At 35.8% G+C, this 24,646-nt stretch overlaps 1 pseudogene; it reads right to left on the bottom strand.

The window, feature by feature from the left end:
* Window positions 1-22,540: 22,540 nt before the first annotated feature.
* LOC132304621 (MLP-like protein 28) lies at window positions 22,541-23,663 on the bottom strand (annotated as a pseudogene).
* Window positions 23,664-24,646: the final 983 nt, after the last annotated feature.

The raw sequence follows: 24,646 nt of genomic DNA, 5'->3' as shown, positions 1-24,646 counted from the left end.
AACCGGTTCAAGTTACGCAGAGTGCCAAAATTCTCTCAAAGCCTAATTTTGAACCACCCAAGTGTCCTCACACACTCACTTACCAAAATTCTCTTAAAGCCTAATTTTTAACCACCCAAGTCTCCTCACACACTCACTTACCTCCTAAAATGTTGTTCTCATCATCATGGAGTGTATTGAAATGTGAACACTTGAACTTCTTCAAGTCTGCTTCGGATATGGAATCTTGAAAATTCAAACTAAAAAATTACAACTCATTCGGATTTGTTTTGACAATGAAATTAGCCAATTTACAAATTTACATTTCACAATATATATCATATATAGATGGAAAATAAAAGGTTACAAAGGAGATAATCGAAGCCATAGATGACGAAAAGAAATCAGTGACTTTCAAGGTAATTGAAGGAGATCTCACTGAACTGCACAAGAGCTTCATTTTTATTGTTCATGTCGAAGCTAAGGGTGAAAGTAACCTTGTGATCACATGGACTCTCGAATATGAAAATATGAAAGTGGATGTCCCAGATCCAAATACAATGATAGAATTCTGTGTCAATGTCACCAAAGATATTGAAACTCTGATCAACTCCAGAAATAGCTAGCCATAAAATCTTATGGATTGGTGCTGCCAATTACATGAATAATATTTCTATATTAATAATACTAGCTATAACTGAAGTTTGGGATTTCTTATTTATCAGTGATATGTCTAGTAATGAATTATGTTATAAATATGGCTTTTTTTTTTTTTTTTTGGTGATGAATGTATATATCTGTGGTTGCTTATCAATAATAGCAATATACGTATTGTTTGATGTTATGCGTGTTGAATTGCTTGGAAGTGCTTCTAGAACTGGACCAAGGTAAGAGAGAGGCCAAAGAGCCAAGTGCATGTGTTTTCTCCACTTGTTGCTTCCTTGTAATTCTTAATTTTTATTGTTTAGTTTGTTAATTAAATCTCTCTCGAAATTTTTTTTTTTTTCCAGTAAGTATCTCTCTCTTGGAATTATTAATAAAAGAAATGGAAATTTGCATAAACTCCTTCGATTAGTATCCATTTTTTAACCAAAAAAAAAAAAAAAATCCTTTAACCAAAGTTTTGACAAAAAAATTCCTTTAACTACTAAAATTTTTGCGAGGGGCGTGCAATCCACCATTAATAGCTTCCAAATATCATAAAATGTGTGTCATGTATACAATATACCATTTTGAAGACCAAAATACCCCTATTCCTTTATTCCCAGATATCCAAAGTTCAAAAACTCAACAATTTGGACTACAAATTCTTGAGCCATGAAACCATCAATCCATTTGGTTTTAGCAATTTATGATGAACAAATCTGTTGTGAGATTTATATGTACCACTCGCAAGTGCACGAATCTTTGCAAAAAGGGCTTACTTGTAAGAGTGTCATACCCAAGGGACTTGTGTAAATTAAGTTTGTCAACAAATTTCTTAAATTCCAAATTAACTTGAAAGTAGGATAATCGAATTGTGATGATTAATTCTAAATTAACCAAGTCAAAAAATAAAATAAACTAAAGAATAACGATTAAATAGGATGTAGAAAATAGAGAGAGAGAACTAGGGGTTTGACTTCACCACTAACGTCGCATCACCAGTCAATTGCATCAATTTATTGGAGATATATCATATAACATGCACAGGGAATTAATCATGGTTATAAGCACATATTAATTCAGCTAGAAAATAATATAATTTAAAGCTAAGCATGGACTATTTCGATTGGTATAAACCATCTACCTAACTACTTTACTCTAAAGTGTAACATAATCTATCTTTTCTAGGCATAATCCATCAAATCTCTAACATTATATTCAGAGAAATACCATTGTGTAGTCATCTCATTCACAACTACAAGAAGTGAATGAGTTGTGTTCAATCGCAATATTAAAAATATCTAAGATAAGATAGAAAAATATTTGTAATTGAATTAAAACTCTAAAATCGATTCTTATTGAAAAGTCAATTAAAAATCCTATAGATTACACAATCATACATGATAATATTATTCTCCAATAAATAAATACAATCAAACTAATGTGCTAAGCTAGGGCTACATCACAACCCTAGCAAAGCGTTTAGCCGAGTGGAATTCTTTATGGTTGAGGAAGACATCTTTACCGCCATGGATTAATCCCTTCCTTCTTCTGAATGCTCCTCTCTGATCTGAGCCTTAAGCTCCTCTGTATGATGATTCAATATTGTAGAGGACTCCCTTTAAATAATAAAAGATCAGTCCTAAAGTTTCCATTTTTATATGGAAGACATAAATAGAAATTCTGCCAAATAAGGACTCTAAAATTCGTACAGACTTTCAGCCCAATTTTGACAAGGTAAACAGCTGTTTTATGAAATCCTCGTGAAATACAAAATTGTAGCTCTTCGAATTTCCTTTAAACCTTACGAAAATTTAACTGTTTTAACACTCGAGGAGAGAGATACAGCCTAATTACCAAAACGGGTTCAAGTTACCAACTTTGGCGAAAGTTTCCTTTTTGGAGAAGAATTTTTCTTTTTCTTCTTCTTTCCATTCTCATCAACTTATGGCTTCTTTTGGACTATTTTCTATGTATAATTAGACTTAGATCTTCAACATTACTCGATCCCATGAAATGTCATCTTTTAAAGCTTAGAATCACTGGCCTTGACTGATTTTACAATTAAAGCCCTGAAATAAATAAAAACAATAAAACAATGTAAAATCACAAATAAACTATTATTAAGAGAATAAAACATACAAGTAAATGGGCTAAAATGTATAACATTCAGCGCCTAACATATCCCCAAACTTACATATTGCTAGTCCCATAGTAGTAAAACTAAAGAAACATAAATGCCGTTTTCGTGGGAATCATGATCGCATTTAGCGTATGCAACAAACCTTTTAAACCCTTAAGTTACCCCTAGTGGAAGAGTGAAGTCTCGTGAGGGTTTCCAGAGATGATATCCACAAATATACAACATAATTCAATCATCTGGCAATCAACTTATTCTCATATCATCACAATAATCAAGGGGAAGATTACATAAAAGTACTTTAAAAATTATCATCTGACTATACTCCTTAGTCCCTATTATCATACTTCATCTCAATGTTTCCCACACACTTGTGTAACATTAATTACATCAAAAATCAATCCCCAATGTTGTGAAATTTGTGAACTAGTAAGTCATCTATGTAGTAATGTCTTTTAAATTGAACCCAACTTCTATAACTTCAATTCCTCAGATCTCTTCTCAAGTTATTTTCTATGGCAAATTTTTTTTTTTAATTTTTAATTTTTAATTTTTTCTTAGCCTTACCCTTAATTCTTCATGCGAACGCTCTATGCTTATGAGACATGAGCCCCAATTACTCCATGAAAGATATCTATGCCATAGTAATAACCTTCAAAGTTCACCAATTCAGATCCATCCAGTCATCAGGATTCAACCAAAAATACAAATACTCAAAGATAAAATTCTAGTGTGTATGTGAAATCCATCAGGAATCGACAATTACTAAAATTCCTATCATACTAGATAATGAAACCCACATAAAATAAAGCACGAAAATTAGGGATTCAAGATGATCCCAGAAAAGAATTTTAAAAATTACTTAAGTGTCTTAATCCCCCCAACAATTCTCAAATACTTGAATTAAAATTAATATGCCAAAGAAAAAAAAATTGATTTTTTTATTTTTAATTTTGTTTTTTTAACAACTATAGTAGACTCAATGCCCCCAAACTTAAATTGGATAGTGTCCGCACTGGGCAAAAATTAAAAGTAAGAAAAATAAGAACTAAAATAATAATAATAAAAACACAGAACGAAAGCACCTGGCAGGATATCTTGAATGGAGGCGACTGAGCATCAGGAATTTGGTGGGTGCTACCAATTTTAACACTTGATGGGCGCTCCCAATTTCTTGAGAATTTGCCTTGAATGATTTTGATTTCTTCTTCAAATTTGTGCAATGGGATTTGGGAATTGGGATGGTGAAAGATAAAGACAAGGGATATATATATATATATATATATATATATATGGATAGTAAGGTAGAAGAAAGAAAGGATTTTTGGATGGTGAAGGTTTTCTAATGTGTATAGGAAAGGTGGTGTAGGTGAATTTGTGTAATAGATTTTTAAAAATGAAATGGGATGTGGGTGAGGATAATGTTTTATTGGAAGATGGAATTTAGTGAGGGGTTGACGGTGGAAGTGGGCAGGGAAGAAAATTAATTGCTGGTATGATAGGCAGTGTGGGGGGTGTGTTAATGTAGGAATAGGAGAGATAACAACAGACTGCCACGATGTCCAACTTCTTTTCTTTCCTTATCTTTCTTTTATTTTGCTTTTATTTTTTCATTTTTTTTTTCATTATAGACTTAAGAACTGTCTTATTCGCCTGGGCCTATTAGTGTCTCCCATTGCATCACCGAAAAAAAAAATATGGCCAAGCGATGGTTGCCGCCTTGCTGGGCAAATGATCGCCGGGAGCTGAAGAAATTAACTTGCTAAAAAAAATTCATTGAAGCTGCTACCGTGTCACCTTGGGTGACTGTCGCCGTCGAGCTTAGCGATCATCGCCCAGCGTTGCTATTATGCCATCAAAAATAATCACCGGGCGACGGTCGCTGCCATTCTGGGCGATGGTTGCCCGATATAATTACGTGGTTCTCGCCAAAAAAATTCCGGGCGATGGTCGCCGTGAAGCTGGGCAGATGATCGCCTGGCGCTGAAGCTACTATTCCTTCTATCGGACAAAAAAAAACACTCACCCAGGCGATGGTCGCCCATGGGTCGGGCGATCATTCGCCCGACGTATTGCTGGGACAAATTTTGTTTTAAATGTAAACTTCAAAAAAAAAAAAAAAAACACTCACCCAGGCGATGGTCGCCCATGGGTCGGGCGATCATTCGCCCGACGTATTGCTGGGACAAATTTTGTTTTAAATGTAAACTTCAAACGGCCATAACTTTGTCATCGAAGGTCCGTTTTGGACGAATTTTTTAAATTTTTTTTTTTTATTTTGGGTAGTTTTTTGAGATTTACGCAATGCAAACTACCGTAGGTGGTTTAGTCGACGTTTTGACCCAAAAAAATGACCTATTCTGCTCCAATCAACCTTTGTGCTTTGTATGCCATGGAATTTTTTTTTATTTTTTATTTTATTTTCCTCCAAACAAGCTTGGCGCATTCACTATTCCACAGCTTCTATCCAACACAAGTAACTAAAAATACTACAAAACAAATGAAATTCTCTTAATCTACTAAAACAAAAGATAAAATTAAAGAGAAAAAATACATAAAATGAAAATCCTATCTACAATTCCTACATTTAACATCGGTAGGCGACGTGGTACTTGGATGCTTAGGTGACGTAAATGGGATCCGTCAACTTGACGAATTTAACTACTTCTGTAGGCACGGAATCTTCAATGTACCAATCCTCCAATTTGGTTGAACTGTCTTCTTTCTTGACACCTTCCAATTCATAATATCAGCATACCATGATGGAGTCTCCTTCTGAAGTTGAAATAGTTGCTTATCCAGGAATGAATTATGCAATGGAAGAATGTTTTCTTGCTCAAGATATGCATACTTCAAATGAGAGGGTAACGACTTCAGTTCTAGTTCTTGTGGAGACTTCAAAGATTGCATAGGTGATTCACCTGACAATGATAGAAGTGGCTCAATAGGAATTTTCCATGGTGGCATGTTATGCATATTGGCCCCATCAAGAATGGCATTCACCTCTTCAACGCTTTTGTCGACATCAAAGGACTCGGTATCAAAGTAAAATAGGCATGCTTCCAGTGGATCTTTTGTCAAGGCAAATGGGGCCATCTCTTCAACATATTCATCGATGGTATCGATAAGAAAACAATCTTTATCATCTGAACGACATTGACTGGCATTGAAAATATTTAAGCGCACCTTCATATTGCCAAAAGATAAGTCCATGACACCATTCCTACAATTTATGCTTGCATTTGCTGTCATAAGGAAAGGACGACCAAGGATTACTAGAATGTGCCTCCTTAACTCTAGAACTGGCTCGGTATCTACCATATTTGCCAATTAAAGAATAATTGAGGTAGACTTCAATTCTCCTAATCCGAGTTGCAAGTAAATAAAATATAAAAGAAGGTTTACACTTGCACCCAAATCTAGGAGAGCTCGCTCTACTTGATGTTTCCCTATTGTGCATGAAATTGTTAGAGCGCCTCGATCTTTGAATTTTGGAGCAGTGCAGTGCTGGATTATGGAACTAACTTGCTCAATTAGTAGCACCTTCTTAGGAACATGGCTATTTGAACGCCTTTTCTGAGTACACATATCTTTTAAAAATTTGGCGTAAGCTAGAATTTACTGAACTGCATCAAGCAATGGGAGATTTATCTTCACCTATTTGAACATCTCCATTATGTCCTGAAGTTTGCTTGCTTGCTTCGCTGTCTTTGATGTTTCTTGTAATCTCTGAGGGAATGGCACAACTGCATGCCTCTGTTCAAAAGATGGCTCAGTAGTTGGAGGTACTTCTTGCACTTTTTCATTACGCTCTTTCTTTTCTTCAAGTTTTTTCTTCCAATTTTCATCCTTCTTTGCTTCCTCTTCTTCCACCTTGTTTATTAAAGTAGTAATTGCTTGCACTTGTTCACGGCGGACTTCTTGGCTGGTAATGTCATCAATTATATGCACACCTCTTAGATTAGCCACTAGTCGACTAGGAAGCTTGCCATCCTCTCTTCGATTCAAGGCTTAAACTAGTTGGCCAACTTGAGTCTTTAACTTAGCAAGGGATTGAAAATGAGATTGTAAAGTTAAGAATGAGACTGCACAGGTTGATTAATTAGCTCTAACTGCTTTGTCATCATTACCTCAAGCATTGATAAGAATTGTTGAGGTTGACTAAATGCACTCATATGAGTGAATCCAGGAGGATTTGAAGTCTGAACTTGAGATTGAAAATTGCCTTGTACCTGAGGTACTTGAGGTGGGGGAGCAGATGTCCCTATGGCTGGACTTCTCTATGAGAAGTTTGGATGGTTTCTCTAAGCCGGATTGTAAGTGTTTGAAAACATATTACCTCTGGGCGTTCCATAGGCAGTATTAACTTGCTCTTGTGAAATTCCTGAATACTAAGCTGCACTTGGACAAATGGACACATGGTGAGATGGACTAGAGCAGAAAGAGCACACTTCAAAGCCTTGAGCATTAGTCGAAGGAGGAGTAAAATTTGACTGTGAAGTCATCAATTGATCCATCCTCTTCCATTTGCCTCACTAGCCCTTGATTTATTCTTGCTTCTTCACACTTTCTACTCTCTTCAATATGGTATGAGGTCTTGCTACTAGAGGTAAGACATGTTGTGTAGAATTATCATATATATTTTCGAAAAGCTGCCATGCTTCCTCTACACTCTTCAACATAAAATTTCCATCATAGGAGGCATCCACCATATACCTTTGTGTCTCATTGAGCCCGTTATGAAAGAAGTTGACAAGCTGCCATTTTGGTATGTCATGATGAGGACACTTTCGAAGAAGGTCTCTGAGCCTCATGAAAAGGCTCATCATGCCCTTGAGCAAAACGAGTAATAGCATCTCGATATTAAGTAGTTCTCATCATGGGGAAGTATTTATTCAAAAACTTCTGTTGCAATTCAGCCCATGTAGTGATGGAGTCTGCTGGCAATGAATTACACCAGTCCTTCACCTTGTCCTTTAATAAAAAGGAGAAAAAGGTGTAGCTTAAGCACATCATCGTCAAAGTTCTGGATCTTTATTATTCTGTACACCTCTGCAAAGTCATCCAAGTGCCAGTATGGATCCTTTTTTGATAGGTCGTAAAAAGAAGGCAGTAACTGAAGAGTATTAGCCTTAATTTCGTAGTGAGGGGCCCTCACTTAAGGATACCGAACTACAGATGAAGTTATATACACCTGGTTCATTGTGATCCTTTAAACAGTGAACTGCTTCTACAGTTGGTGGATCTGCTCTTTCTTCGACTTACAACTCCCTAAGGTTCTCTTGATCATCTATTATCTTTTCCTTTTAAAGGCCTCCAAAATCTTTCTTCAAGTTTCTGATAGTCCTTTCGATTTTTGGGTCTAACGGAAGCTTAGGGAATGACAAAGAACGTCTTCCACCTGAAATAGTGAATAGAATAAAATAAAATAATAAAATAAAGTAAAATAAAATACTAAACTAAGATCCTAATTGAAATTAACTATAGAATTTAATATAATCTATCAAGAACTAAAACAAGTTCCCCGGCAATGGCGCCAAAAACTTGTTGTGAGATTTATATGTACCACTCGCAAGTGCACGAATCTTTGCAGTAGGGCTTACTTGTAAGGGTGTCGTACCCAAGGGACTTGTGTAAATTAAGTTTGTCAATAGATTTCTTAAATTTCAAATTAACTTGAAAGTAGGATAATCGAATTGTGATGATTAATTCTAAATTAACTAAGCCAAAAAATAAAATAAACTAAAGAACAATGTAATACCCCTAATTTAACAAGGATAATTCTGGAATTTATTTAATTATTTAAATTGTGTTTTATGTGTTTAGTTGTGAATTTGTTGGTTTAATTGTTTCATTTGATTTAATTAATTATTTGAATTTTGTGACTTGTTTAAGTGTTGTAATTTATTTATTCTATTTAATTCTTTAATTGTTTATTGATTGGGTTTTAATTATTTGATGAAATTGTTTTCTTTAAATAGAATTAATTATTAAACGATTTAATTAAGTAAATGAGTTTTTACGTTAGTAGGATTAATTAGGGTTTTGTTTTAGCGTCATTGTTGTAGCCAACGTAGTATAGGATTGTTATATTGTCGGTTGTATAATTCTCTTTCAATTAGAATTAGGGTTTAGGTTTTTACTTAAGCCTATAATTATAGTATTAGACGACTACTTAGGGTTTAGAGATCAAAAACCCTAGTCACGACATAAAGAAAATAGAGAGAAGTTTAGAGGAGTCTGGGAGAAATTTGGGAAGCAACAAAGGGAAGAAACAGAGAGTTGGCCAAAGATTGTTTAACGACGTCGGTGTAAGGCAAGTTTTATACTAGCTCTATCTCTTTGGCCTGTGTTCTTTGCATCTCTAACACAATCTCAGGATGGGTAAAAACTAAATTAAACTGCTTGGTTGCATGGAATTTGTTCAAAACAGGTTGTGTTTCCGATTAAGTATTTTATATGTTTTATTCTGTTTTGTGTAACTCTTGTTCCAATTGAACTCATTTAATGAATGATGAATTTAAATTACTCTGGAATACCTTAGGACTTAGTTTTAAATCAACAAGAAACTTGGGTTGGAGGAACAAAGTTGCCGGAGTTGGAGAAAAAGTTGAACAGCATGTTTTCGTTTGGGTGCACGTTAATCGTTTTAAAACTATTTTGTTTAATTCTTATTCCCACTGAATGTGATTATTAATCAAGGAAGTTAATTAACTTTTGAACACCCAAGGACTTAGTTTTAATCAGCAAGAAATTTGGTTTGGAGGATCAACACAGCCGGACACCGCCGGAATTGGAAAAACAATGCACAGGGGAAGGAGCCTGCTCTATTTCAAGTAGAGCAGGCTCAATTAAAAGATGGAGCAGGCTCTACTTTGTAGTAGAGCCGGCTCTACTTGGTGATGGAGGCGGCTCCACTTTGGGTGGAGCCGGCTCCTTCGTGGGTTTTCATTTTTTTTGGTTTTCTGCGAAACTGCTAGCTACTGTGCTTGGATTAATGGGTTTCCAGGGGCAACTGAGAGTTTAATTAGAGGTTCTCAGTGATGTTTAAATTCCTACTAAAACTTCAGAAGGCATGATAATACATATTATACCATAGAAGGTTAGTAGAAGGGACATTATGAAACTTTTAAGAAAGTTTACATGGTTGCTTTGTGCGGATGATTCAAGTTGTTTAATTTTAATTTAGCAATTGAATTAGGTGTTTGATATGTAAATCATATAACAGGGGTATGGGATTAAGCCTATTAACTAATATAAATTCAGTTAATACTTAATAAGGAACTAGTTGATGATTACCAAAAATTGTTTATGTCAACTTGTGGGATGTTGTGGAGTAATTACAAGTAAGCATGTAAATTATGTTAATATTATTATTATGCTTATTGTGAGTTACAGGATGGTTATATTTATTCTCTGTATTTAAAATTTGTTGGAGAATCAGGTACTGATGTGTTGAACAAGCCTGCTAGTTAAACATTCTTGTTATGCTTATGATTGGATATGTTGATATTGATATGTTATGCTGTCATATATATATTATCAATTCTAGATGGATGTTTGGTATGCACCGGTATGGGATGGTGACATACTAGGGGGATTAGCTTAAAAATGCTAAGTCCTACCTACTCTGGAATAAGGGATTGATTAACTACAAAAGTTAAGTCCTACCTGTCTTTTGTGTCAGATCAATAAATACTTGAGTGACACGTTGGTTTGGAATGGAATTTAAGTATATTTTTATGGTGCCACGATATGAGCCTGAGTCTCAGAGTCGTTGGTTAGGGAGCGTATATGTATTGGGATGCATATCTGGCTATGATGGTTGGATATGTACCCTGCTAGGACTAGGTAGTCATGCCCACCATTGGGTGCGTTTTCGCATGGTGCCTACTAGTCAGGTTGAGATGGGCCTGTAGTCCAGTGAGAGTCCTGTAGTGTGATTATATATATATTTATCTACGGACTATTAGCTATTGTTGGATTGGTTAGGATGTACATGCGTATCGGGTCTCTGCTCGGGTAGTAGTAGCATAGAACTTGCATGTGGGCCTGACCCACTCATCATTTTTCAGGTATCGGACATTTCCAGTCTAGAGCTTGTTCGTGCTAAGAAAAGACGATCTTCCATTCTACCGACGACGTAGGACTTCTTTCCAGATATTAGATTTGGATTTTATCTTCAGTTTTTACTTTCATTCAGTTTGGGATTTTTATTAGGGGTCCACTAGAGATGGATTCCCGAGTTGTTAAACTGATGGAGTTTTGGATTATTAGATTCTAAGTATTTAATTATAAAGGATTTTACTTTTAGTTTTTTCCAGCTTAAACTTTATTTATTAAATTCATTTTGTCATCTGTGTTCGTATTACGTATTAATTGTTTGATATCCCTTGGGTTTGGGCTTAGGCCTGATCAACCCGTGTCTCGAATCCGAGGGGTATCACAGTTGGTATCAGCGCACTCCAGATTCAAGTGTCTCTAGGATTCTATCGTTTAAGATTTCCGCGTAGCGTTTTCTCTTGTTTAGAGCTTAAGTTCAGGATTCATTGAATTTCTTCACGGTTCGCTTAGAAAGTACTGATGTCAAATGTATTCTGTAATTACAGAATGTTTGGCACTAGGAAGAGGATGAGGATGAGGGCCGCGATGAAAACAAAGAAGGGCCCAAGCCCGAGGAAGGTTACTCCGGTAATTCCCCTACGAAGGCCGACCAAGAAGGCGGAATTGGAGACCAGGGAGTTGATGTCAATAGGCGTTGCATCAGAGTATAAGTCAAGGATAGTTTCTTGCATGTGGGACTGGCCACCATACTGTGGACCTAACACAACGTCGGTGGTGCTCGAAGCTGAGCCAAGCAGAGAGGAAGACCCCGAAGAAGATCAGGTTGGAGGAGATACCGTTGCATCCAAAATGGAGGGCAACAGAGTTCAAGGATGACTACTCTTTTAAGAGTACTTTTAATTACTAGTAAAAGAGGAGGTATTAGTAAAAGTGGAGTACGGATATAATCACGTACATTAGGATTATGTTAAAAATACCTTACAGTTTTTGGTTTGACAGTTTTTGTTTAGAAAAGTTCTTAATAAAGTGAACTCACGGTTTTTGGTTATTTGTTTTTGTGATGGCATGCATGTGATGTGTGCATAAATGCTTTTATTAAACTATACTGGAATGTGTACATTGCGATCAAGAAGGAAAGTCACAGTAAAAGTGATTTGTATCTGAGCAAACACACAAAGCTTTGCTTATAGGTTCGTGGTGTTAAAATGAAATAATTACCAAGGAGTTTATAAAAGAACTTGTAAATCTATATAGTAGGGTTGGTTTAGAAGGAGGAATTCCTAGGATAGAAAAAAATCTAAAAGGGAAGATTGCAGAGTATTTTTTTTGTCTTCTTAGTGTGTTATGCTCTACGGAGTATTCAGAAACAGGAAATTTTGATAGGTGAGTTGGTGATACACTTATACAATAGACCTTAGGATAATTGTTTGAGGCATACTACCATAAAGGATGGACCTGTGACACTAGATATTGGTAGACTCAGATTTCTAGCAAATCTTTTGGTCTTAGATAAGTATACTTGGGATGGATTGGTTACCACTGCCATGCTCAAGTTATTCGTTTTGGGGAAGGTCTATTGTGTTCACCACACTTGGCCAGGATATTTACGTTGTCGTTATGCCACGTTCTAGCGGAATTATTAGTACCTATTTGTTCATATGGAGTAGGAAACGGAGGAGGGGATTACTGTAGCATTGGATGGCATACAAGTTCTACAGGACTTCCTAGATGTATTTCAGGAGATTTCAGGGATTGCCGCCTAGTCGCGAGATCGACTTTGTGATAGACTTAGCTCTAGGCACTACGCCTATTGCTAGGGCACCGTATAGGATGGCACCAGTGGAGATGCGCGAGCTAAGGGATCAAATTCAGCAGCTACTCAGCCAGGGTTTCATTCGCAGGAGTACTTCACCCTAGGGAGCATCGGTTTTATTTGTGAAGAAGAAGGATGGTTCACTCCACTTGTGTATAAATTTCAGGAAGTTGAACAAGGTTATGATTCGTAACAAGTATCATTTGCCCAGGATTGATGACTTGTTTGATCAGTTAAAGGGAGCTACCTATTTCTCTAAGATTGATCTGCGGTATGGATGTCATCAACTTCGGGTTTGGGAGCAAAATGTTCCGAGGACAGCGTTCTTCACTAGATATGGACCTTATGAGTTCTCTGTCATGCCGTTTGGGACAACTAACTCACCAGCAATGTCCATGGACTAAATGAACAGAGTCTTCAGGGCTTATTTGGATCAGTTTGTCATTGTTTTCATTAATGATATCTTGATCTATTCAAGGTCAGAGGACGACCATGCTAGGCATCCACGGATTGTGTTGCAGACACTTCGTGAGCACCAGTTGTATGCCAAGTTCGAGAAATGTGAATTTTGGCAGTGGGAAGTGAAGTTTTTAGGTCACGTGGTGCCAGAAAAAGGAATAGCGGTGGATCCAGCCAAGGTTTCAGCTGTGGTTGAGTGGGGACAGCCTACTTCACCTACCAAGATTCGGAGTTTCCTCGGTTTGGCAGGATATTACAGGAGGTTCATCCAGGGGTTCTCAAAAATAGCCGTACCACTCACTCATCTGACTAAAAAGGATGTGCAGTTTGTGTGGAATGAACACGGTCAGCGAGCTTTTGATGAGCTCAAAAGGAAGTTGACTTCTGCACCGATTCTGTCTACACCACAGTGCAGGATAAAGTATCTTGTTTGCACGGATGCTTCGTTACAGGGTCTTGGATGTATTTTGATAAAGGAGGAGCGACCAATCTCTTATGGATCTCGGAAGCTTAAGCCTCACGAGCTTAATTATCCAACGCATGATTTGGAGTTGGCAGCTGTGGTCTTTGCATTACGTATTTGGAGGCATTATCCGTTGGGTGAGTCCATCAGATTGTTTAGTGACCACAAGAGTCTGCAGTATTTGTTCACTCAGCGGGAGCTGAATATGAGACAGCGCAGGTGGTTGGAGTTTGTGAAAGACTATCACTTCTCTATCCAGTATCATCCAAGGCAAGCGAATGGGGTGGCAGATGCACTCAGTCACTGACCTGTGGGTAGTCTTTCTGCTTTATTTACCACTAAGTGGAATACTTTGAAGAATGTGGATAAGTTGTTAGATGCTTTCATGGCCTGTATGGTAGTTATACCTTCTATTATTTACAAGGTTTTGACGGCACAACTTACGGATCAGTAGTGCATTGACAAAGTTACATAGATAACTTCTGGTGGGGTCCCATTTTACTATGTTGGGGCTGATAGAGGTTTGAGGTACAAGGGACGGTTGGTAGTACCTTCAGCAGATGGGTTAAGGAAGGATGTGATGACTGAGACTCACCACTCGGAGTTTTCTGTACATCCGGGAGGTGACAAGATGTATCAAGTTATGAAGCGACAGTTTTGGTGGGCAGGTATGAAGAGAGAGACATTGCTCTTTTTGTTTCTTAATGTAGTACTTGTCAAATGATCAAGATTGATCATCAGAGGCCACCGGGAGCTCTACAGCCATTACCAATACCGAAGTGGAAGTGGGAGAGTATTTCTATGGATTTCGTGGAGGGATTACCAAATTCCTTCAAGGATCACAATTTCATCTGGGTCATTATTGACAGATTGACCAAGTGTCTCCTATGAAGGGTGTTATGCGCTTTGGGAAGAAAGGGAAGTTATCACCGCGATTTGTCGATCCATTCATGATTACGGATCGCATTGGAGCTGTTGCTTATCGGTTGGCACTTTCGGATACTTTGGATTGCATCCACAATGTGTTTCATGTTTCCATGTTGTGGAAATTTTTGCGAGATAAGGATCGGTATCAGCATATCGATGTTAGGGAGATTGAGTTGCAGTCGGATGCAACTTATTTGGAACCACCGTGTCGTATTGTAGATCGTCGGGATCAAATCCTTCGTAATAAGGTTATTCCTTTGGTGTGTGTTCAGTGGAGTCATCACAATGAAGCTGAGTCCACTTGGGAATGGGAAGATGGCATTCGCTCGTAGTTTCCTGAAATATTGGAAGAAGGTAAGAGCGAATTCCGAGGACGGAATTCCTATTGTTAGGGGGGAAGAATGTAATACCCCTAATTTAACAAGGATAATTCTGGAATTTATTTAATTATTTAAATTGTGTTTTATGTGTTTAGTTGTGAATTTGTTGGTTTAATTGTTTCATTGGATTTAATTAATTATTTGAATTTTGTGACTTGTTTAAGTGTTGTAATTTATTTATTCTATTTAATTCTTTAATTGTTTATTGATTGGGTTTTAATTATTTGATGAAATTGTTTTCTTTAAATAGAATTAATTATTAAATGATTTAATTAAGTAAATGAGTTTTTACATTAGTAGGATTAATTAGGGTTTTGTTTTAGCGTCATTGTTGTAGCCGACGTAGTATAGGATTGTTATATTGTCGGTTGTATAATTCTCTTTCAATTAGAATTAAGGTTTAGGTTTTTACTTAAGCCTATAATTATAGTATTAGACGACTACTTAGGGTTTAGAGATCAAAAACCCTAGTCACGACATAAAGAAAATAGAGAGAAGTTTAGAGGAGTCTGGGAGAAATTTGGGAAGCAACAAAGGGAAGAAACAGAGAGTTGGCCGGAGATTGTTGAACGACGTCGGTGTAAGGCAAGTTTTATACTAGCTTTATCTCTTTGGCCTGTGTTCTTTGCAACTCTAACACAATCTCAGGATAGGTAAAAACTCAATTAAACTGCTTGGTTGCATGGAATTTGTTCAAAACAGGTTGTGTTTCCGATTAAGTATTTTGCATGTTTTATTCTGTTTTGTGTAACTCTTGTTCCAATTGAATTCAATTAATGAATGATGAATTTAAATTACTCTGGAATACCCTAGGACTTAGTTTTAAATCAACAAGAAACTTGGGTTGGAGGAACAAAGTTGCCGGAGTTGGAGAAGAAGTTGAACAGCATGTTTTCTTTTAGGTGCATGTTAATCGTTTTAAAACTATTTTGTTTAATTCTTGTTCCCACTGAATGTGATTATTAATCAAGGAAGTTAATTAACTTTTGAACACCCAAGGACTTAGTTTTAATCAACAAGAAATTTGGTTTGGAGGATCAACACAGCCGGACACCGCCGGAATTGGAAAAACAACGCACAGGGGAAGGAAAAATCGTGGTAGAAAGTATATTCTTTTACCACGGTTTTAAAATACCCGTGGTAGAAAGTATCTTATTTTACCACGGTTATAAAATAACTGTGGTAAAAAGTGCATTATTTTTAATATAATGTAGGCAGGTCTTTCTACCATGGTTATTTTATAACCATGGTAGAAAGTGAATTATTTTTAATAAATTTAAGCTGATCTTTCTACCACGGTTATTTTAAAACCGTGGTAGAAAGTGAATTATTTTTACTTTGATTTAGGCGGGTCTTATTCCCACTAGTTTAATTAAGAAAAAACAAAATATTGTATACAATCCACACAGAAATTTCACACAGAACATATGGATCTGTACACGGCACGGCTTAGACAGAGAAGTGTCTCTTTTCATCAAAACCCTCTCTCTCCAAGCCACCGATCGAAGCCCCTAACGATGATGAAGCACTACTGCCTCATTTATAAACCTTAAGAGGCTACTCTTGCCTCTCATTCACTCTCTCGCTCTGCAAAACACACTCTCTCTCCTCCTGAGGTCGGCCAGCGAGAGAGCTTTTTGAGTCTTCCATTCTTCTTCATCTACGAAAGGTCAGTTCTCTCTGCTTCTCTTTCTCAGCATCTCCTAGGGTTTCTATTGATTTTCGTATTGTTCTTTATTTGAATCTAAAAAGTTTTTTTGTTCCTATGACTGTGTATATTCATATGTTGAAATTTATTATATATATGTACAGATATGTTGTTTTGAGCTGATTTTTGCATCTGTAGTGTTATTTTTGTACGATTAGATTCATCTGTGCAGTGGATATGTATTTTTCTTTTCAGATGCACTTGTACCGGTAGATGATTCAACAGTTCCTCTTTCCCTCTTTGATGAAACCCTAACCTTTCTCTTCCCAATTTTTGGTGTACTAGATGGTTGGAAACAATTGGGGCTTTTTACCATCGTCTCAGCCTCTGGTCACTTTCTAACTCTTGAAGTAGATACTTTTTGTGTTGATGAATCTGAAATATATGCATATTTATATTTGTGGTATTGTTCATTAAAGACTGATACACTTTCGATCAAACCTCCTCTAGTTTGCCATCAATCAAAGCAAGTCTTGAGCCCTAAATGATAACACACGGCTCAGATTCCTTTGTCTGATTAGTAAGCAAACCGTAAATTTTTCTGTTCAATTCCTTCCTCTTGATTCATTTTTCACACACACTCGCTAACACACACATATGTATATGTATGTGTGTGTATATATTGAACATATTGCAATTGGATTTTATTTCTTTTCATCATTAATATATGCTCGTTTGCTTTTGAAAAAAAGAAAAAACATATATAAGTATTTGATGGTGAACTTGTTGGATCAGTTTACGAGGCTTTTACGATTAGTCTCATCATGGAAATCCAAAAAATTTGATATCAAATGCGTATAAAAAATTTGAGAACAAGTTTGGATTTTGGTGGATTAGGATCTTTAGATTTATTTATATAATGTCGCTAAATGATTTAAAATTAGATAACCAATACGATACTAAAATTTCTTCAAATTTTAGCAATTTTTAAAAAATTAAATTAGATGGAGACCTCTCAGCCTGCCCTGGACCCAAAGTAGGCAATAGTTCAATCATTTCTTGCTAGACTGAGTGTTTAGCATATAGGTTTCATCATCCTATTTATCTTAATTTGCTGCTCATCATTGTGGAATGTGGACCTCAGTTTTAAAGCAGATTAAATAAACAATGCTCTATTGATGTGGATTATTATTCTCTTAATGGATTTGTCAAAATGACTCAAAAATATGTGATCTTGGAGGCATACTTCGCTAAACTAAAGAAAACAAAGCGTATAAGAAAAAGAAAAGTTGGAAAGGATAACCTTAAAAAGCTTTCTTTTATCTCCTAGACTCCAAAGATAACAATGAGCAGCAAGTGTTCATTTGAATACATTTACAAATCATAATCCAACATAATAGATGAGTGTTTTACATTAATTAATATTTCTTTGTCATAATGGGTGATGTGTGAAAATCATTCGTTAGTCAGTTATTCAAATTCCAACCATTGTTAATGATAGCATTCTCTACATATTTAAATTACTTCTTCTAAGTTTGATCTAGTGTTATGTGTGTATATACATATTGCATATATATATATACACACACATATTCTATTTCTTCTTTCCATAATCTTAAATCTTTAACTAGGAATTTAGGAGTTAAAATTCAAAGCCACCAACACATAGGTAGTCCGATCAGTTTTTTATGTATAATTAATTATTATAAGTCAATTTAGATCAAGAATTATTCAAGATCATTGCCTCTTCTCAAATGGATTGTAGAGTACACCTCTGTGTAATGTATCTGTAGGCATCTACGCACATGATAAGGTTGATGCAAAAGCTAGCAAACTCTATAAATGAGGCTTTTTTAATATATGTATTCAGTATTAATTGATCAAAAAAATGTATTTAGTATTAATTTATTATTCCAATATTCCTTTGTACTCGTCTCCTCCATTGTCAAGACTTACACATATAAATTCTGTGTATGAAAAACATTCAACACCCTGCTCTCTCTCTATTTAACTCTCAATTTTTTTATTTTCAATTTATAGTATCCTATCTAACTCTCAATTCATTTCATAATCTCCCTCATCTTGTAAATATGTTTGTTGTACACATAGTGATACAATTATCTACTAATCAGTGGCATTGATTTTCTGGTTGTATTTTGATTTGAAAAAGGTCTGTAGTGTGTGTTTAAGAAAAGTTTAATCTTGACACCGCCTATCCCTATTGAGAGAATTGGTAGTGTTTCGCTGTAAATAGAGGTAGCCTTTCACCTAATGAAAACACAACGAATCCTTGGAAGCAAAAGGGGAAGGGCAAGGAAAATTTAAATTTATTTATTTTTACCAATGAACGACCCTTTCACTTACATTAGCGAGATGGGACAACCAATTGGAGAGAATGGATTTAAGTTTACTTCTTATGTAGGAGTTCTGGTGAGGGAGATGGTTTTAGAGTTCTAGTTACATTAGTAGGATGAAAAAAACTATCAACTAATGAAATTGAGATGTTATGGGCTTGCATAAAGGAACTGAAAAGTTAGAATAAATATTTAGATAATGTTAATTATTCTTCATGGTTTAATATTTGTTTCTCCTTTATGATAATGAAGCAAAAATTTGTTATAGAATATTATAATATGAAAGATACATGGGGAATATGTGCGTCTTTATAGAATGAAAGTAACAAAAGACGTAAGAACTATTGGACAAAATGGTAACTCTGCATTTGCCATCGCCCTCTTGAAGCCTGACAATGCTAAGTCAATGGAACATTGGCAATAATGTTCTCAAGAGACTATTGTAAGAACCTAGTATAACAACTTTTGCAATTTTTATTTTATATTCAATTAAACAACTTATTTGTTTTCCAGGAATGAAGCAAAAAAATTTAAATACTTGAGAGCTAAGAAAATGTTGCTATACACACAACGAACTGCAAGGGATATACTTGCTGAAAGATGAAATGGTATTATTATTCAACTTATTTAAAATTTTCTTATTGTCTATGGGATTCTCTCATAAAAGTTCTTGGATGAGACTTTTTATTCTAGTTTCTGGTGCTTTTTCTTTTTTCTTTTTTCCTTCTCCTGTGAGTTGTACCTACTTAGTGCTAGCTTTTCTTTGTAACTTTTCTTTTCCTTCCTCTTCTTTTTATTTTTTATGTTTCAATTTTTATTTTTTAGCTAAGGCATCAACAATTTTTTTTTTATGGTTGTTAAATGTGCTGAAGTAGTTGCTTAAGTCGTAGCAGTAGTCCTAGTTGCAACAGTTGGCTTTATGTGTGAAAGTAGTTCTATTAGTATTTTGAGAGTGAACTACTAAAAATAATCAATTAGTATTTTCTAATCAAGTTACCTAAATTTGAGTTGTTTTATAAAATGGATTCTATTGTTATGGTCCCTTTTGGATTGCTTTTTTTTTTTTTTTTTTTCCTTTTATATGCTTATGGATTCATGTTAGATTTTGCAGCTCTAATGATACATATGATAAATTTTACAGGATTTTCAAGTTGTTTTCCATTTGCTAAAAGATCATTGCTGGACTGAGTGTGTTGCCGCTATATTTTTTGTATGGCTCATGAAGAAGTTACAAGAAGATATGAAGAATTTTTGTTTTATTTTCGTTTAGTAAATATATAAGGTGTGGATAATGTATTTCTTTGAAATTTGTATATGGTTAATTTTTGTATAAAATAATGATTTGGAATTGGTTATATATATATATATATGATGTTATTGGTCAGTTGTCAGTTGTAAATTATTTTGGTTATGATACTATTTTTTTATTTTTTTTATTTATAACACTTTCTACCACGGTTACCATTACCGTGGTAAAAAGCCTTTCTTTCTACCACGGTTCCCCACCGTGGTAGTAAGAAAGACTTTTTACCACGGTTTTGCACCGTGGTAGAAAGTAGTTCTACCACGGTACAAAACCGTGGTAGAAAGTCTATACTTTACTACCACGGCTGTTTCTACCACGGTTCAAAACCGTGGTAGAAAGCCTTTTCCACCATGGTAAAAAGTCATTTTTCTTGTAGTGGCCACTGACTGTCAGACCCTTGTCCAGAGGATCACAACAAGAATCCATTGTTGCAAATCAAGATTTTTATCCTATGCAGGAAGAGTTGTCCTCATCAAGTCAATCCTCTACTCTATCCAAGCCTATTGGGCTCAGTGTTTTAGACTTCCTGTGAAGGTTATTGACCAAATTAATCAAATTTTGAGATCCTTTTACTGGTTTGGTATTGATATGAAGAAGAAAGGGGAAAAAGTTGTTTGGTCCTCTATTTGTCGACCAAAGAAGTTTGGTGGTCTTGGATTTTCTTGTGTTGATATGACAAATAGAGTTGCTAGACTCAAGTTTCTCTGGAAGTTGTGTGCCAAGAAGGAGAGTCTTTGGGTGACTTGGACTCATAGGTACTTGATTAAGAACAAGTCTATTTGGATTGTGAAAGCTACTACAGTAAGTTCAGGGTTTTGGAGGAATCTACTTAAGCTAAGGGATATGGGAAGGGGCACAATTAAACACAGAATTGGGACAGGGAAGGACACAATGCTTTGGTTGGACTATTGGTTGCCAAATGGACCCTTAACCACTCAATTAGGCCTCACTGATGTGGAAATTCTTCAACTGAACACACAAGTCTCAATTAATAGCCTAATTTCCAACAATCAATGGGCCATTCCTCCTCACCTACAGCACATACCCTTCCTACAGTCCCAATTTTTTTTATAATCAATTACAATCCCTTCCATCCCCATCAGCTTCTCCTGACTTGATTGATTGGTTGCCATGTCCTACAAAAGGTTTCTCTCAGAAACATTCCATGGGTTACTTCAACCGTCCCTCTGTATCCTTTCCCTGGCATCACCTTATTTGGTTTAAACACCATATCCCTAAGCATAGCCACATAGCATGGATGGAAATGAGAAAGAGATTGTACACTTTGGACACTAAACCAATGTTGAACAAGCATTATACAAATGCTTGTTACCTTTACCTTTCTGATTGGGAATCATTTGACCACCTCTTTTTTAATTGCACATATAGTTCAGCCATTTGGAACTTCATCCAGCCTGCAGCTGGCTTTTACATTCAACTCACCTGCTGGCAGGACCTTATTACCTCGTGTAGTTGCAATTGGACTCAAAGACACTTTATAACACAAAAACTTCTGCTTGCTGCGGCAATATACTTCATATGGCAGGAGAGGAATGCAAGGGCATTCAGAAACATTTCTTCATCACCACAGCATACCATATCTCTCATCAAGAGCACAGTTAGAGCTAGATTTGCCTCTATCATGCTCAAGACTGGTCATGAACTAAGAAAATTGGACTCCTTAGAAGATCTCCATCAATTGTTTTTGAAGGGATGCACATTTGCAGGGGGTCATTCATGGTGTATTATGGACTAGCAGCTACATTATGTAGGGGTTGAATGATGATGAGTTCAGTGCTCAGTATGGTCTTGCTGGTGCAACTCGGATCTCTTCTTCTCTTTGACTGTTATTATGATGTCATATGAGCTACATGAATTATGGATCTATAGGCTGATGAGTGTTGTTGCTTCAATGTTTTGCCTTCGGCACAGTTTTCTGAGGGTAATACTAGTCTATTCATAGAAGTGCCAGGTAGTTTGTTTGTTGTATTGGTTGGGGTTGTATTGGTTGTTTACTTGTTGATCACTTGGTTGATCATGTGACTACCTAATAGTCTTTGGCCTTGGCTTGTAATTAATGTCCCTTGTTGGACCTCCTGTACATTATTCTTCTTATTTATTCAAAGCTTACCTTTTTACCTAAAAAAAAAAAATCACAAAACAAACTTGGTTGATATATATATAATTATTATATATAGACGGTTTGTGCAAGCAGGCATGTGAAGAGACGAAGCATAGGCAAGGTCTGAAAAACAAATTTGAATAATGTAGCCGCACTATATATATATAATTATTATATATAGACGATTTGTGCAAGCAAGCATGTGAAGAGACAAAGCACAGGCAAGGCCTGAAAAACAAATTTGAATAATGTAGCCGCACTAGAAGCTTTGTTAAGCTTTTATTAATTATAAAAGAAATACATACATCATAACTATTACACACACAATATCACAACCACTCTTATTGTAAACACGAAATACTTCATAAACATTACACACATCTAGCATCACAACGGCTCTTATATATAATAGAAGAACTACTTCACAACCATTAATTACCCACGTACGTAGTAATTAATTAGACACCTCTGTTTTAGGATTTGAGAAAGTGAGCATGAACATCTTTAGCCACATCAACTAGGAAGTCCATGTATTTCTGTGGAACTGGAACATCTTCGTTTAGTTTCTCATAATCTATAGTAAATTTCGCAATCGATGTCTTCCCCTTCTCAGTAACATGCCAGCTGGCCACATAGCTCTTGTACAGATCCATCACACGTCCTTCCACTGCCTTCACAGACATGCAGTGTACGTTTTGTTTGCTTCATCTATTGTCAGTATCTCCTTCATGTATTCCTCCTTCCCATCTACATTGCCACAAAAAGAAAATCAAACCAACAATGATGAAGACAGAAGTTGAAGTGAACCGGTATATGTGATTTGTCGGTGATTTCACATATTCAGAATTTAAAAACCATCCGAGCTAGAGATCAAAGTGACTAGTGGACAAATTAATTAAAGTGCTAGTTGTCATTTATACTTGCATGGAAAAAGGTAAGTTTAACGATACCCAACAACCAACTGTAAGTAGGAGTTGGGTGTGAAGTGGTGGAACGGTGAACCCTACATCCAATTCCCACTCACAGTCTGATGTTTGGCAAGTGTATAATTACTCATACCTACAACGTAAGTCCAGTGTCTGATGGAGCCTTCAAACCCCCAATCACCTTCATGCATCTGCACTTTTGGTATTCTTTCAGCACAGGCGTTTGAAATAGAGTGTGATTTACCTCCAAAGATATGGAATATCTCCTCAACATTAGACTAATCGATCTCTACTTCAGCCTCTAACTTACCAAGAAGAGCCATAGCAATTTTTTTTTCGAGAAAAACACACAAACTTAGCAAATTATGCAGTTATAAAAAAAGGAGGTACTTGAAGAAATGACCTTGCCATTGACCCTTATATAGAGCTGCCATGACCCTTGAAATGGAATGACTACTATTATCCTATCCAAACAACCTACTTTATCAATATGTTTAAGTTCCGTTTGAACACCGACGTTTGAGATTGGAATTGGAGTAAATCTAGTTAAGAAATTTAACTAATTTTTTTTCAATTTCAAATCTAAATAGCTGATTTAGTGTTCCCAAAATGTAAGATGACATGATTCATCTGATGCTATGTTTGGCGGCACCGAATTCGAGTTTTAAATTTAGAATTAGAAAAAATTTAGCATAAGTTTTGAATCAAACTTCTTCCAATTTCAAATCCAAATATCAATTCGGTGCTCCCAAATATAAAATGAATTTATTTCACTATTCCATCATTGAACTAGACATGCATGTTACACGTTCACAGATACATCATAATGTCCCTTCCTTTTGTTTACAATAGTGCTAGCCACGAAGCCACTGGACCCTAAGCTAGTCTACCCGTGGTTGATTGTGCTCCATACAAATTCCTTTCAAAATCCCATTTGTGTCACTGCAGATATACTTTGCTATCCTGATAATAAACATAGTGGCTTTAGATTTAACTAAAAGTCAAAAGGAAAATGTGGCTTTAGATGTAAAGGATAAGGATAATTATTTGCTAAAAGTAGAAAGTAGCTTTAACGTGGGGTTTCTTGTCATACATATGATAAACGTTTTGATTTTATTGTGTTGGTCATTTTTTAAAAAAATTATCTCATTTTGTTTTTTTGTCATGCAAATGGGCAATTAATTATTAAGGATTATTATTTGCTATTGTTTCTTATGTTTTTCAACAACTTACTAAAGGTAGAGATAGAGATTCAGCTAATTAATTGATACACTTATTAGAAATCAGCTTTATTAATATTTATTTGAAAATATAATTTAACAAATCAAATAGAAGATATTTTAAATTTCAGTATTCAAAATTGCGGCATGTAAAAAGAAAAAAAAGTTCTCTCTGTTACCAATCCCATAACAGTTTTTAG

This window comes from Cornus florida, unplaced genomic scaffold, assembly GCF_030987335.1.
Source record: "Cornus florida cultivar Cherokee Brave unplaced genomic scaffold, ASM3098733v1 CherokeeBrave_3.0.0_Hap2_Chr04, whole genome shotgun sequence".
NCBI lineage: Eukaryota > Viridiplantae > Streptophyta > Magnoliopsida > Cornales > Cornaceae > Cornus > Cornus florida.
This window is presented reverse-complemented; position numbering and strand designations above follow the sequence as displayed.